Consider the following 15,680-nt stretch of genomic DNA (forward strand, 5'->3'; position numbering starts at 1 on the left):
AAAAACTAAAACAATTCATTCGCAATTTTCTACATCATCCACTGCAGATGAGTACACTAAGAACTTAGCATAGCCCCACAGAAAGAAATCCAGCGGGTTTAAATCAGGCGAGTGTGAAGGCCGAGCTAATGGACCATCTGTACCTGTCCACCTACCACAGCGGTGATCAAAACTCGAGCTGCAGTGATTACATGCGACAGACAGTCTATGAAGTAAGGAAACGGAGGAAAGGTACTTGCCATGAAAACTACAACCAGTGGTGGTTTCTGTACTAACATCTTGATCAATCCCGCGGATAAAAGTCACAAGCTTTTCTGTATCAGTAATGTTTCTGCTGTCATCAAGATCCAGTGAATAATGTAGCCTATGATTCTTCTTGCTTCTTTTTTTAACCTTCCTATTGAATAAATCAGGAATTTTCTAAGTTCTTCTCTCGATACTTGGTCGAAAAATTCGTAGTTTTTCAATATTAAAAACTTCTTATGGACAAGTTATTTAAGCTATTTTAATCATTATTCTTTTGAGAAATTCTGTTCTATTAAAAGACTTTAGAGCACGAGATATTTCAAACCCCATTAGGTAGCTGACTTCCTTACATTTATTTATCTCTTCTTTCTCTTCCGTGCACAGCTGTGGAGTAACGGTTAGCGCCTCTAGCCGCGAAACCAGGTGGCCCGGGTTCGATTCCCGGTCGGAAACAAGTTACCTGGTTGAGGTTTTTTTCCGGGGTTTTCCCTCAACCCAATATAAGCAAATGCTGGGTAAGTTTCGGTGTTGGACCCCGGGCTCATTTCACCGGCATTATCACCTTCATCTCATTCAGACGCTAAATAACCTAAGATGTTGATGAAGCGTCGTAAAATAACCAACAAAAATAAAATAAATTCTTTCTCTTCCTGGCTATGATTTAAGACATGTCAACTCCTGGCGTTTAACAGGTCGTTGGCACATAATATTGAATCAGTTTTTCTACAATATTATTATTATATGAATAACTAATAAATAGTTACCCTCATCTAAAGATTAACAAGATTAAAATTGAAATAAAACTAATAATTTTATCCTTCTAGGGAGAAGATTAAAAAATATCAATTTTCATGCACGTACAGAAGAATTATAGAACCACATACTTAGTGATCAATAATAATAATAATAATAATAATAATAATACTAATAATAATAATAATAATAATACTGGCTTTTAAGGAACCCAGAGGTTCATTGCCGCCCTCACATAAGCCCGAAATTGGTCCCTATCCTGAGCAAGATTAATCCAGTCTCTCTATCGTCATATTCCACCTCCCTCAAATACATTTTAATATCATCTTCCCATCTATGTCTCGGCCTCCCCAAAGGTCTTTTTCGCTCCGTCCTCCCAACTAACACTCTATATGCATTTCTGGATTCGCCCATAGGTGCTACATGCCCTGCCCATCTCAAACGTCTGGATTTAATGTTCCTAATTATGTCAGGTGAAGAATACAATGCGTGCAGTTCTGTGTTATGTAACTTTCTCCTTTCTCCTGTAACTTGATCTCTCTTAGCCCCAAATATTTTCCTAAGCACCTTATTCTCAAACACCCTTAACCTATGTTCCTCTCTCAAAGTGAGAGTCCAAGTTTCACAACCATACAGAACAACCGGTAATATAACAGTTTTATAAATTCTAACTCTCAGATTTTTTGACAGCAGACTGGATGATAAAAGCTTCTCAACCGAATAATAACAGTCATTTCCCATATTTATTCTGTGTTTAATTCCCTCTCGAGTATCATTTATATTTGTTACTGTTGCTCCAAGATATTTGAACTTCTACACCTCTTCGAAAGATAAATTTCCAATGTTTATATTTCCATCTCGTACAATATTCTGGTCACGAGACATAATCATGTACTTTGTCTTTTATGGATTTACTTCCAAATCTACCTCTTTACTTGCTTCCAGTAAAATTCCCGTGTTTTTCCTAATCGTTTGTGGATTTTCTCCTAACATATTCACGTCATCCGCATAGACAAGCAGCTGATGTAACCCGTTCAATTCCAAACCCTTTCTGTTATCCTGGACGTTCCTAATGGCATACTCTAGAGTAAAGTTAAAAAGTAAAGGTGATAGTGCATCTCCTTGCTTTAGTCCACAGTGAATTGGAAACACATCTGACATAAACTGACCTATACGGACTCTGCTTTATGTTTCACTGAGACACATAGTTTTTCTACAATATTATTATTAAATTAATAATTAATAAATAGTTACCCTCATCTAAATATTAAGAAGATTAAAATTGAGATAAAAACCTAATAATGTTATCCTTCTAGGGAGAAGATCTAAAAACATCAATATTCATGAACGTGCAGAAGAATTATAAAAACACATACTTAGTGGCAGTAATAATAATAATAATAATAATAACAATAATAATAATAATAATAATAATAATTTCAGCATGACAATTAATGTATCTATATACTTCTGATTGAACCGTTGAGAAAAGTAAACATATTACATTTTGTCCGACAGAACAACAAAAAAGTTCTCCTTCTCATTCTTTACGAAACCACCTCTTACTACTTGTAGAGAAAGAGTTTGTAGAGTGACATGATACCGCCACTGCTTTCCTTCAGTACGTGAATGAAACACACAGCAATGTACAGGAAACTCCTCGTACCCGTTTGAACGTCTTTGATTACACGATGTAATCACGACACCCGCTTTGGTCACCGCTGATCTACCAGAAAACATTTAATCGTTGTGCTTGCGGATAAGAAAACTAAAATGTGCGGGTACGCCATCATGCATGAAGTGCATATATCGGCAGAGGTTAGTGGTACGTCGACAAAGAAAGCAGGTATTTCGAATCCTTTGCAGTTTTTGTTCTGTAAGCCTCTTCTGGAATACTTGGCATCTCGACAAGCAATCACCAACATTGACGGATCAGATATTGATGAGATTAAACAATCGAATGGGGATTTTCCTGCATCCGTAGCTCCTGGTTATTAAACTTATGGACTTCATCTCTAGTTAAGATCTTACCCGAGAGCCTATTAGTCTCGGAAACTAAAGATTTCCGAACCTTTGTTGATATAAATTACTTTTATTCTCTAATATTATAAACATATTCCTGAAATTTATACTCTTAATTTTTAACACCCTGTATAACTAAGAGTTAAATTTATAAAAACTTGTAAATCCTTTTGTCTTAACAGCTGAATTTCGTTATTTCCACAGGGAGGGCGGCGTCCAACTTTTCCCTCCAGGAGCCGCCACTGTTTACTAGAGTACAAGTTTGTAGCAGCACTGCATTCAGACACGAAGGTAAGTTCATTGTAACCATATATTAAATTATCGTATACAGGGTTTTTCAAAAGTAACGCATGAGTATTGCAATTAAAATTGATTGATGTGATATTGGACATACAGTAAAGTTCAGTCACGTCAAACCTTGTATTTAGAAAGGGCTATTATTATGTAAGCAAAATATTTTTACGGCAATTGTCGTGCGAGTTATGACGTCATCGAGAACATTCGAAATGACACCCTGCAGTTTTATGCACCTCACGTATATTTAGATATGTTGAAATGATGGGCTATGTTTACTCTACCAGTTGCCCCTTTCCGTCTAATTTTAGTGGTCTTCAATGCCCTGCTATTCATATCGAAATTTTAGGTTATGTTTACTATATTTAACTTATATTCCTAAATTCGCAATTATACATTATAATTAAGCATAATGTCATGTATGATACCCCGCACATTCAATTTGTCTGTATTTTAATACTACAATTGAGTACCGGAACTGAATTATTGTATTTATTTACTACCTAAGAGACGAAGGAACACAATCGTACGTACACTAATTTCATAGGAGTGGTATGGTAAATTTTCTGTCTACAATTAAGGAAGGTAGATGTGCTAAATTAAAATCACAATATAAATTCGTTTTTATTATACCTCAAAATAGCTTCCATTCTAAACTTAAAATGTTGATGCGAATAGATTATGTTAACATGTAAAATTATCTTCACAGTAAAATAACACAGTTTTGTAATTATTTCTGCAACATATTATTCAACAAAAAGTAAACGGAACTTATGGACACATTACTCTAACTAATCATTTGTACCCAAGAAACTTTTATTGTAAATGATTTCCCATGTTTTCTTATCATTTATCTTAATTTTTTTCTTTCAAATTATCACACACATAATTGTTTTTAATCATTGTTCATTGTGAACTGTTTAGTAGGCCGATCTATCGAACCCTTATTTAGGGCGGCTTTAAAAAAAATTAATTAGCAATGATACGCAATAAAATTATAATATAATGTTTCACTGAGCTTCATACATTGAAATAGAAAACCCGAACATACGTTACGGCCTTGTCTAGCTCGAAAAGGCATTGACTGTGCCGTATCTCGCTTTGTTGTGAAAAGTTATGTAAACTGTGAAATGTTCGTTATCGGTTGTAATAACAGTAAATGGCTAAAATACAATAATTTGAATAATAATATGGGACAAGGAGACGTTTGTAGTACTGTAAATTGTAAGAAAAAGAGGTCAGATTTATCCTTCTTCCGAAAGATCCGGGAAGGTGAGTTTATAATAGTACATTATGCAACGAGCCTATAATGATAGTAATTAAGAATCGAGTATGGATATTTATGAAACGAGCGCAAGCGAGTTTCATAATTTTAATACGAGCTTCTTAATTACCATTATAGGCGAGTTTCATACGACTTTTTATGCTCGACCATATTTCTAACTTGAAATTACCGGTATTCAGATGTATACATTTTATTTGTATATGACAAGATCGGAAGTGACCTTGTTCTAGGTCGTGAATTGTGAGATGTGCGCAGACGCGAAAGTATTGATTTTTTCCGAGGAACAATAATGTCATTGACCTTGACGTAGTCCCGTTAAACTTGATAATATTATAATATTATAACCTTGATTATTGAATTCGACATTGTAAAACGAGATGACAAATTGAATTTATTTGAATATTATTTACAATTAACGCTAATTATTATAGTAACAGAACATAACCTTCTGCGACAGTATTGGATTTCCAGCCTGCGTGACTTTTCGCTAATTCTCTTTCGATTGCATATCCGAGAATAATCGATACTTGCGGTTTTATAACGGTACAAAGCTGACTTGTCATTGGCTGAACACATGTAAGCTGAGTTATCATTGGCTGATGACCTGTACTTTAATGAGTAGGTGTACTTTAATGACATGCATTAATGGACTGCTACCAGATGTATAATTACTACATTTCGGTATGGTCGAGCATAAAATATAATATATACTTTATGAAAATAATATATAAACATTATATATTTCATATTTCAATAGTGAAAGGAAGGTGTTAATTTTTTCAAAAGAACACGATATAGAAAATACAATACATTTTATCGTCTTCTAGGGAAAGAGTCTGTGATGAGGCGATAGTAGCGATCCTGGTGGTTAGCAACTGTCTGTGAATGCATATTTATTAAGTATTGAGCTTCGTGGCGTTATATACTAGACTGTGGTTGTACCGTACTTATATAATATCGGATGTACTCCTCTACACATAATCGGTAAATTGTTGCACCCCTTGATTTTGGGATTGAATGCTGATCAAATACAGAACTGGAATGGCGAAAGAAAGGAAACATCAAAAAAGAAAAGAAATAGAGAAATGATGAAATGAGGAAAGAAAGAAAGAAATAAATATTGAAATAAACAAATGGAGAAAGAGCTCAGAAAGTGTAGAGTACCGTAGAATGCAAAACACGACTACGGGCCAGTAGAGTGTCATTTCCCCTGGAGCGTATGCTGTACAGTATATGCTGCAGCTATATATAGGGTGTCCGGGACAAAATTTACCAATAAGAAAGTTTAATAACTCACCAAATAATTGATGGATGAAAATGCTGTTTGCGGGAATTGACAAAGGGACTTCCAAAGTTTCAAATGATCACTAATAAACTTCTATGTGTGCACCTCTTGTAGCACGACAGATGTTCAGGCGATATTCAAGTTCTTGCCATGTGTTTCATAACATCTCTGGAGTGACAGTTGCACAAACAGCGACAATTCTCCGACGCAGATCCTCCAAATCTGCCACTACAGTCTTGTACACAATGTCTTTTATGTATCCCCAAAAAAAGAAGTCCAGTGGGGTTAGGTCTGGGGATCTGGGAGGCCATGCTGTAGGTCCACCTCGACCAATCCATCGGTGAGGAAAGCATTCATTCAAGTGATCTGTAACATGTAATGCATAATGAGGCGGAGCTCCGTCTTGTTGGAAAACATATCCCTGTGGAATTTGAGCAATGGCGTAATTTTGCAGCATATCAAGATACACATTTCCATTGATAGTGTTTTCCACAAAAAAGAACGGTCCAATCACAGTTTCATGTGTACGTCCGCACCAAGCATTAATGTTAGGGCTGTCTCTTTCCAATTCCCTCACTACATGCTGATTTTCTGATTCCCAGATGCGACAATTATGCCTGTTGTTACTGTGTGCCTATCTGGTGGTTGCTTCTTATGCTACTGTTGTCTAAATCTTCTCTCTACTGTCTTCGGATACTTGAATTCGGCAAGCCAATAGCAGCATTGAACTTTTTGTTGCACTGTGAACGCCATTTTAATTAGAGCTATGTCAACAACAATGACCAAATGTTGCCAACATCACACATAAAACTTAAAATGTCCCTCTTTCATTTGCCGCAAATTTCATTTTCCTATCTCCATTATTACGCGAGTTATTAAACTTTCTTATTGGTAAATTTTGTCCCGGACACAGTGTATTTTAACGGTTCTGTAGAAGATGGTAAGCTATTAGAATAAGCCCTTTTGGCCTCTCATGTATTAAAATGTGAATGAAACTTAACGAGCCGCCACTGACTGCATTATAGTTACTGTAATTTTAGACATAATATGATTTCTTCTTTCAAACGTACCTCCAAGTGGAAAACAGTTTTCTTCCAAGACATTGTGAGCAAAAATAAGCATATCTTGGAGATTGCATAATATGGATAACCTGTTTGGGCCTACAAAAAGTTATTTGTTGGATGTAATTGTTTTTGAAACTGTGTTTGAACTGCATCAATTATATAGGCTATGCGTTTAAAAAATCGGCATTGATTGCAAGGAATTTCAAGGATATTTATACCACGATCAAAACGACTTTGACGGGTAGCACAATTTATATCAGATAATATCCTTTAGGTTGAAGATGGAAAATATGAAAGGATTAAGGTAAAGAACGAGGCAAACCAGTCATATCTAGCAGGAAAGAGTAGGAAGTACATAGCCAAATTTTTTCTGCAGCTTTTTCAGTTTCTTAGCAGAATTCTTACATCAGAAAACACTTGTAGGACTAAGATTCTGAATTTTGTTGCGACAGTTAAAATATTTTCAAAGAACACGTTTATTGCAGTGATAACGAATAAACTGTTGATGTCAGCTGATTTTTGTTCGTACATCGTTGTACAATATTTACTGTTAAGGCCCATTCACAATGAAAATTAAACGTAACGTAAGCGTTAACTTAAAAATGTAAACGTTACGGTAAATTCAAGAAGTCATACCATCATTCACGATAGGAACATTAACATAACCGCAAAGATACTTTGTAACATTGGAAACATAACAACGACGTCATTTTCTCATATTCTGTCGTATATTTCAGCGCTCTACGATTGTATGTTGTTTCCAAATCACGTAAGCACAAACATAAAAGTTTGTATTAAAAATAACAAAAGCGTCAACTTAAAAATGTAAACATTACAGTAAAATCAAGGAGTCATACCATCATTCACGATGGGAACATAAACATAACCGCAAAGATACTTGGTAACCATGGAAACATAACAACGACGTCATTTTCTCATATTCTGTCGTATGCTTCAGCGCTGTACGATTGCATGCTGTTTCCAGATCACGTAAGCACAAACATGAAAGTTTGTAATAAAAGTAACAAAAGCGTCAACTTAAAAATGTAAACGTTAGGTAAAATCAAGAAGTCATACCATCATTCAGGATGGGCACATAAACATAACCGCAAATATACTTGGTAACCATGGAAACATAACAATGACATTTCCTGGTGGTAATAATCAGAATCTTATATTATTTATTCGTGGGAAGGTTATATCTGGAGCCCTAGAAGGATTAAGATGAAACAATTGCTTCATCTTAATAACTATTCGTATACGTCAGAGTTCTACGATTATGTGTTGTTTTCAATCACGTAAGCACAAACATGAAAATATTATGGATTTATTAATTTGTCCTACAGAATAAACTCTGTAATGTTGACAGTATTTGAGGAGAAAAATTAACAAACATGAAAGTTTGGAGTTTGCAAACTAACGGTAATGTTAATGTCAGTGTTTATGTAAATCATTATGAATGATCCCATTTGGTAACCTAACCGCAAACTTGTGTGTTTATGTTACGTTTATGTTTAATTTTCATTGTGAATGGGCCTTTATTGTTTACAATATTTACTATCGTTGGCTTAGCATAGCGGTGACCAAAGCGGGTGTCGTGATTACATCGTGTAATCACAGACGTTCAAACGGGTACGAGGAGTTTCCTGTACATTGCTGTGTGTTTCATTCACGTACTGAGGCAAGCAGTGGCGGTATCATGTCGCTCTACAAACTCTGTCTCTACAAGCAGTAAGAGGTGGTTTCGTAAAGAATGAGAAGGAGAGCTTTTTGTTGTTCTGTCGGACAAAATGTAATATGTTTACTTTGCTCAACGGTTCAATTAGGAGTATATAGAAACATTAATTGCCACGCTGAATACTTTATTATTATTATTATTATTATTATTATTATTATTATTATTATTATTATTATTATTATTATTATTACTGACCACTAATTCTTCTGTACGTGCATGAAGATTGATATTTTTAGATCTTTTCCCTAGAAGGATAATATTATTAGGTTTTATCTCAATTTTAATCTTCTTAATTTTTAGGTGAGGGTAACTATTTATTAGTTATTGATTTAATGATAATATTGTAGAAAAACTGATTCAATATTACGTGCTAACGAACTGTTAAACGCCAGGAATTGACGTGTCTTAAATCATAGCCAGGAAGAGAAAGATTAGATAAATAAATGTAAGGAAGTCAGCTACCTAATGGGGTTTGAAATATATCGTGCACTAAAGCCTTTTAATAGAACAGAATTCCCCGAAAGAGTAATGATTAAAATAGCTTAAATAACTTGTCCATAAGAAGCTTTTAATTTTGAAAAACTACGAGTTTCTCGACCAAGTATCGAGAGAAGAATTTAGAAAATTCCTGGTTATTCAAGAGGAAGGTTAAAAAAAAGAAGCAAGAAGAATCGTATATTATTCACTGGCTCTTGATGACAGCAGTGACATTACTGATACAGCAAAGCTTGAGATTTTTATCCGCGGGATTGATCAAGATGTCAGTACAGGAACAACCACTGGTTGTAGTTTTTATGGCAAGTACCTTTCCTCCGTCTCCTTACTTCATAGGCAGTCTGTTGCATGTAATCACTGTAGTTCGCTGCTTAGAGTATATATATATATATATATATATATATATATATATATATATATATATAATTTGAACTGGTAATGGAAATTACGGGAAAACGGCTGAACATGAACCCTCATTTTGAAGCTTTGAACTCAAAGTTTTTTAGAAAAATAGTAGTTTTCAGTGAAATATCAATTTTTCAACATAATTTTCCTATTTTCCAAAATCCATCTGTCGTCAGTTTTGAGAACTAGCTAATTGCATTTCAGAATAAAACAAAACACACACTACAGTAAACAATATTATACGAAGGCCATGATCTGCAAGAATGCTGACATATTTAGAGCTCAAATTGAATTGGTTATTAAAAACTTAACTTACTAAAAATAATTTATAGGTTCGATTCTGTGGTGTGTAATTTTTTGGGTCCAGCTGTGTATTGGATATTAAAAACTACAAAACTTGAGGTGGTTTGATGACATTATTACCATTAGAAATGAAATATTATTGTAGTTAATGCCATGATGTGACTATTTTTCATTAATTATACATTTTAATGTTATTAAGGTGATATGAAAGTGAAACGTTTTGGGGTTATATAAGTGGATGTAGAGAATAACGTAAATTAGATTTTGATTTCTATATTTTACTGAGTGGCGGCTATATAGTAGGAGAGAGTCGGGTAGTATCGGACATCGGGTAATATCGGACAGTGAGTTTATTTCATCTACCACACGATGATAGTACCTGATTGACATTGTTACGTTTCTGTGATGTCGCATAGAGAAACGTAACCATATCAATCAGGTACTACCATATGGTGGTAGATGAAAAAAAACGCACTCTCCGATACTACCTGATGTCCCCTATATGTTACTGAAAGCTATAAAACTTACGTAAGATAATAATATTATTAAAAATCAAATATTTTTGTAGTTATTAATGAAGTGGGGTTGGGTCTTTTTCATATATTTAATGGCGGTGTGGTGTAGATAGGCTATTTATATGCGTGGTTCTTTTCAGTATTGCCTCGAGAGAGAGAGAGAGTATCTTTCATTATTATGGAAGCAAATAACTTTCAGAATGTCTGATATTCTTCATTGAAAATAAATCTGAAAAATATTTATTTGAACGTCTAATGAACTTAGTTTGCAGCATTTCCTGGACAAGCCGCTAGTATATATATATATATATATATATATATATATATATATATATATATATATATATGTTAAAAATACGTAGGTAACTTTGAGTTATGTTACAATGAGAGAGGATGTCCGCTAAAAAAACGCCTAGTTACCCAATCGTAATTTCTAAACTCCAAACACTAAGAAGGAACAGCAGTCAACTTACTTCAGGAAAGAAATTGTATACAATGTGTAGGCCTATAAACACAACATAACAATTTGTAATGTCTCTGTTATTGCTCTCCTGGGTGTACGTCGATATGAAATCATCTGTCAGCTTCATACATTTCCCAACCTTAACATTTTTCTTTCCAGTCCACCTGTACTTGTAAAACAAGTTGCAGCAGTTGAGTTCTGGTTTAAAAAAGAAACACGACTAAATCCTGTAATCTCATTTTCTATTTATTGTTTAATTTATGTTATATTTTATTGAAAGCAACGCTAATTATCATTTGCATGGAGTTTTAATAGCTGGTTATTCCACGTTTCACTATGTTCAACTTTTTCGTTACAAAGAATTATATTATACTCTATTACGTTTCTTGAAGAGAATTATCTTAACGATGAAGCTGTTATATTTTAATGCTAATATTATATAATGGAATGGTTACCAAACCGCCGATCGCGACCTGCTGGTGGCTCGAGGGAGACTTCAAGGTAAATATCACGGAAAAAAATATATATAATATATAGTTGTTTATTGTTAATAGAATAACATGTACAGCAGTGGCAAAAAAAAACCGGACCGACTCTTGTAACTGATTTCAGAGCCTTGTTCACTCTAGAGCACGATAGACTGGTAACTAAGGCTTTCGTAGTTCGAATCCTGCCTGAGAAGGAAACTTTTTGTTTGTTCCTTATTCAAATTTATTCCCAATACTTTTCGATTGCTGGTAAAATTCATGTTCTGGGAATAATAAGTTAATTAAGTAGTAAAATATCGCTGCAATCGAAAAGTATTGGGAATAAATTTGAACAAGGAACAAAAAAACTTTTCCTTCCCAGGCAGGATTCGAACCACGAAAGTTTTAGTTACCAGTTTATCCTTCTTTGAGTGAACAAGGCTCTGAAATCAGCTACAAGGGTCGGTCCGGTTTTTTTGTCACTACTGTACAAAAATACAGTCTTATTTCTTCCCTGAAGGAGTTATCTAAACACATACTTAACACAAACAAAGATAATTATTTGACACAAAGTGGGTCAATAAAAAAAATTATAGGAATAAATTAACTTTAAAAATACAATTTCAGTGTTAACAATTTAAATCATACAAATACATATACATATTAAATCAATATATATATTCTTCAAAAATTAAATTCCTAACGCTATTTTTGAAACTTCTGATACTACAATTTTCCAAATTTGGCTATTTTTCAATTATTTTATTATATAACCTTGGACCAAAGGAGGTACCATGGCTAAGAGCTGTGCTTGTGAAACACTTATATATAGTGTTCTGCACAAGGATAGGTCTTTCACTGCAAAGCCAGCTTTCTCCAATCTTCCCTATTTCCTGCCTTCTTCCTTGTCTCCTCAAATGATTCATATATCTTAATGTCGTCTATCATCTGATATCTTCTTCTGCTCCGAACTCTTTTCCCGTTCACCATTCCTTCCAGTGCATCCTTCAGTAGATAATTTCTTCTCAGCCAGTGACCCAATCAATTTCTTTTCCCCTTTCTGATCAGTTTCAGTAACATTCTTTCTTCACCCACGCTTTCCAATACAGCTTCATTTCTTATTCTGTCTGTCTACTTCACATGTTCCATTCTTCTCCATATCCACATTTCAAATTCTTCTATTCTCTTCTCTTCACTTCGTCGTAATGTCCATGTTTCTGCCCCATAGAATGCCACACTCCATACAAAGCACTTCACTAGTCTCTTCCTTAGTTATTTTTCCAGAGGTCCACAAAGATGCTCCTTTTTCTATTAAAAGTTTCCTTCGCCATTGCTGTCCTCCTTCTGACTTCCTGGCTGCAACTAATATATATATATATATATATATATATATATATATATATATATATATATATATATATATACACATACAGGGTGTCCCATTTTTCTTGTGCACCTGTTATAACTTTTTTGTTTGGATAGGTATTGAAATGTTTGTTATTGGTAGTTATGTTAGAACGAGAGGCTAACATGAGTGTAGAGATTTGGTGCATGTAACTATATTATTGTACAAGATACACGTGACGTCATCAATTTTTCAAATATCACTACATACTTTAATCATGTTACATTGATTACACACATTAAAACAACAACAACAATAATAATAATAATAATAATAATAATAATAAAATTATTATTATTATTATTATTATTATTATTATTATTATTATTATTATTATTATTATAAATGCACTATAAAGAGGACAAGTACGAGTAAAGAACTCTTTTTGAGCCTCAATGTTATGAGTATTAAGAATTAACTGGTATAGGCCTCCTATTTATAAACACATGAGAATACCCGTAAATGTTTTACGACGCTTTATCAACTGCTATGCTTATCTAACGTCTGATTGATATGGAGGTGTAATCCCAGCGAGATTAGTCCACGGTTCCAGCACCGAAAGTTCCCCAGCATTTTTCTCGATGGGTTGAGGGAAAACTCCGGATAAAACCTGAACCAAGTAACTTCTCCCAACCAGGATTTGAACCCGGGCCCGCTCGTTACATGGTCAGGCATGCTAACCGTTATTCCGTAGCGATGAATCCGTAAAAATGTTGTTATAGTTATTTATCCACCTGTATGTGAGTGACGCCAACCTTGTATTAACATTCTATATTTACGAATGCATTGTGCATCTCATTCTTTGCGTCCATGTCAAAACACAATTCAATAACATTTTTTTTTTAATATATTGCAACTCCCTCCCGTGGAGTATGCATACGTAATATGCAGACTCCCATTGCATATAGAAAATTTAATGAGCTAGTTCGTGTCATTTTATATGTCGAGAAAGACAGGCTATGGCGCGATGTCACATTCTTAGTCATTACATGGCAAACATTGAACAAGTTTATATATAGATGCACTTTTAACATGAGTTTAATATAGTAATTCCTTTGTTTTTTAGAACTTTGAACATGTATTTATATTAGGCGATTGTCAAGATGGCCATGACTAGACCATAATAACTACATATATGTGACTTCCATTCGCGCCGTAGCCTGTCTTTCTCGTTATCCACGTTTTATCCGATATGACGAAAGCATTTCCATGGCAACCGAATTTGAATTTCCGTTCTACAAAATCCTTTTTTTGTTGGTGTAGGGCAAATTAGATAGATAGATAGATAGATAGATAGATAGATAGATAGATAGATAGATAGATAGATAGATAGATAGATAGATAGATAGATAGATAGATAGATAGATAGATAGATAGATAGATAGATAGATAGATAGATAGATAGATAGATAGATAGATAGATAGATAGATAGATAGATAGATAGATAGATAGATAGATAGCTAGGTAGGTAGGTAGGTAGGTAGGTAGGTAGGTAGGTAGGTAGGTAGGTAGGTAGGTAGGTAGGTAGGTAGGTAGATAGATAGATAGATAGATAGATAGATAGATAGATAGATAGATAGATAGATAGATAGATAGATAGATAAGATAGATTAGATTAGATAGATTAGATTAGATAGATTAGATTAGATAGATTAGATTAGATTAGATTAGATTAGATAGATTAGATTAGATTAGATTATATTAGATTAGATTAGATTAGATTAGATTAGATTAGATTAGATTAGATTAGATTAGATTAGATAGATAGATAGATAGATAGATAGATAGATAGATAGATAGATAGATAGATAGATAGATAGATAGATAGATAGATGGATGGATGGATAGATAGATAGATAGATAGATAGATAGATAGATAGATAGATAGATAGATAGATAGATAGATAGATAGATAGATAGATAGATAGATAGATAGATAGATAGAAATAAAATTAAATAAATAAATACATAAAATTGAATGAATCAATCAATAAATAAATTCATTAATTAAATAAATGAGTTAATGAATGAATAAATAAATAAATAAATAAATAAATAAAATTGAATGAATAAATAAATGAATAAATAAATAAAAAATTGAATGAATGAATGAATGAATTAATAAATAAATTAATTAAATGAATTAAATGAATGAATAAATAAATAAATAAATTAATTAATTAATTAATTAGGAAGCAAAAAGTGAAAGAAAAGTCTAGAACAAAATAGGAGCAATGAGAAGGGAAAGCTTGTTTGTATTACGTGGCAAGGATAGGAAGTCTGGGCTGGAGTACAATCTGCCTTTTCAGACAAGGTCAGTTCAGAGTATTGCAAAACTGCAATAAAAGAGGCGCGAAGATCCGGTCTTCAACCTCGAGGAGGACGCCGGACAGGTTGTTATGTCAATCGCCACGTTGTTTGCGTCAGTATTTTTAGTTACAGAAATTCCGCCTTGTAGGTTTACAACCAGTCGCTTTTACGTCATACACTCGACTCATGCGTAAGGGCTTTTCCATATGAAATCGATCAGTAAAAAACCTCGCATTTTTTAATACTCTGATTTTTTCCCTATTTATACAAGATGCTGAGGAGAGTGCATTTTCAAAAATATACTACCGAAAGTCAAACGGTTTTCGTACTATTGAGCGACAAATTTAGCGTATTTTATAAAAAGAAGCCTCTTTCAGCGCTCAGAACTCTGGAACCATTTACTGCAGAACATTGAACGAGAGCTCATTTTGAAGCTGACTTTGGTAGGTTATGTTAAGAAGTAATCCTTATTTTTAATGTATACAGAGAGACAGATAATCTGATTTTACTTACTTTTAGGCTTTTTGCCCATTTGTAAAAATGTAAAAAATATTGAGAAAAAACCTTGCATTATTAAGAGGGATTCGGCATTGTTTGCTTAGTGGCTCGGCAATAAGTTTCGAGGGTAT

The 15,680-nt window shown here is 33.8% G+C and overlaps 1 protein-coding gene across 1 annotated transcript in view; it reads left to right on the forward strand.

Annotated features, from left to right (window-relative positions):
• Positions 1 to 15,680, forward strand: part of LOC138716204 (ATP-binding cassette sub-family G member 1) — a 372,962-nt gene that overhangs the window by 56,266 nt on the left and 301,016 nt on the right. Inside the window, exon 2 of the mRNA XM_069849057.1 lies at positions 3,226 to 3,312. The gene's annotated coding sequence lies outside the window, so the exon portion shown is untranslated. The remainder of the gene's footprint in view (positions 1 to 3,225; positions 3,313 to 15,680) is intronic.

Source organism: Periplaneta americana, chromosome 2 (genome assembly GCF_040183065.1).
Source record: "Periplaneta americana isolate PAMFEO1 chromosome 2, P.americana_PAMFEO1_priV1, whole genome shotgun sequence".
Lineage (NCBI taxonomy): Eukaryota > Metazoa > Arthropoda > Insecta > Blattodea > Blattidae > Periplaneta > Periplaneta americana.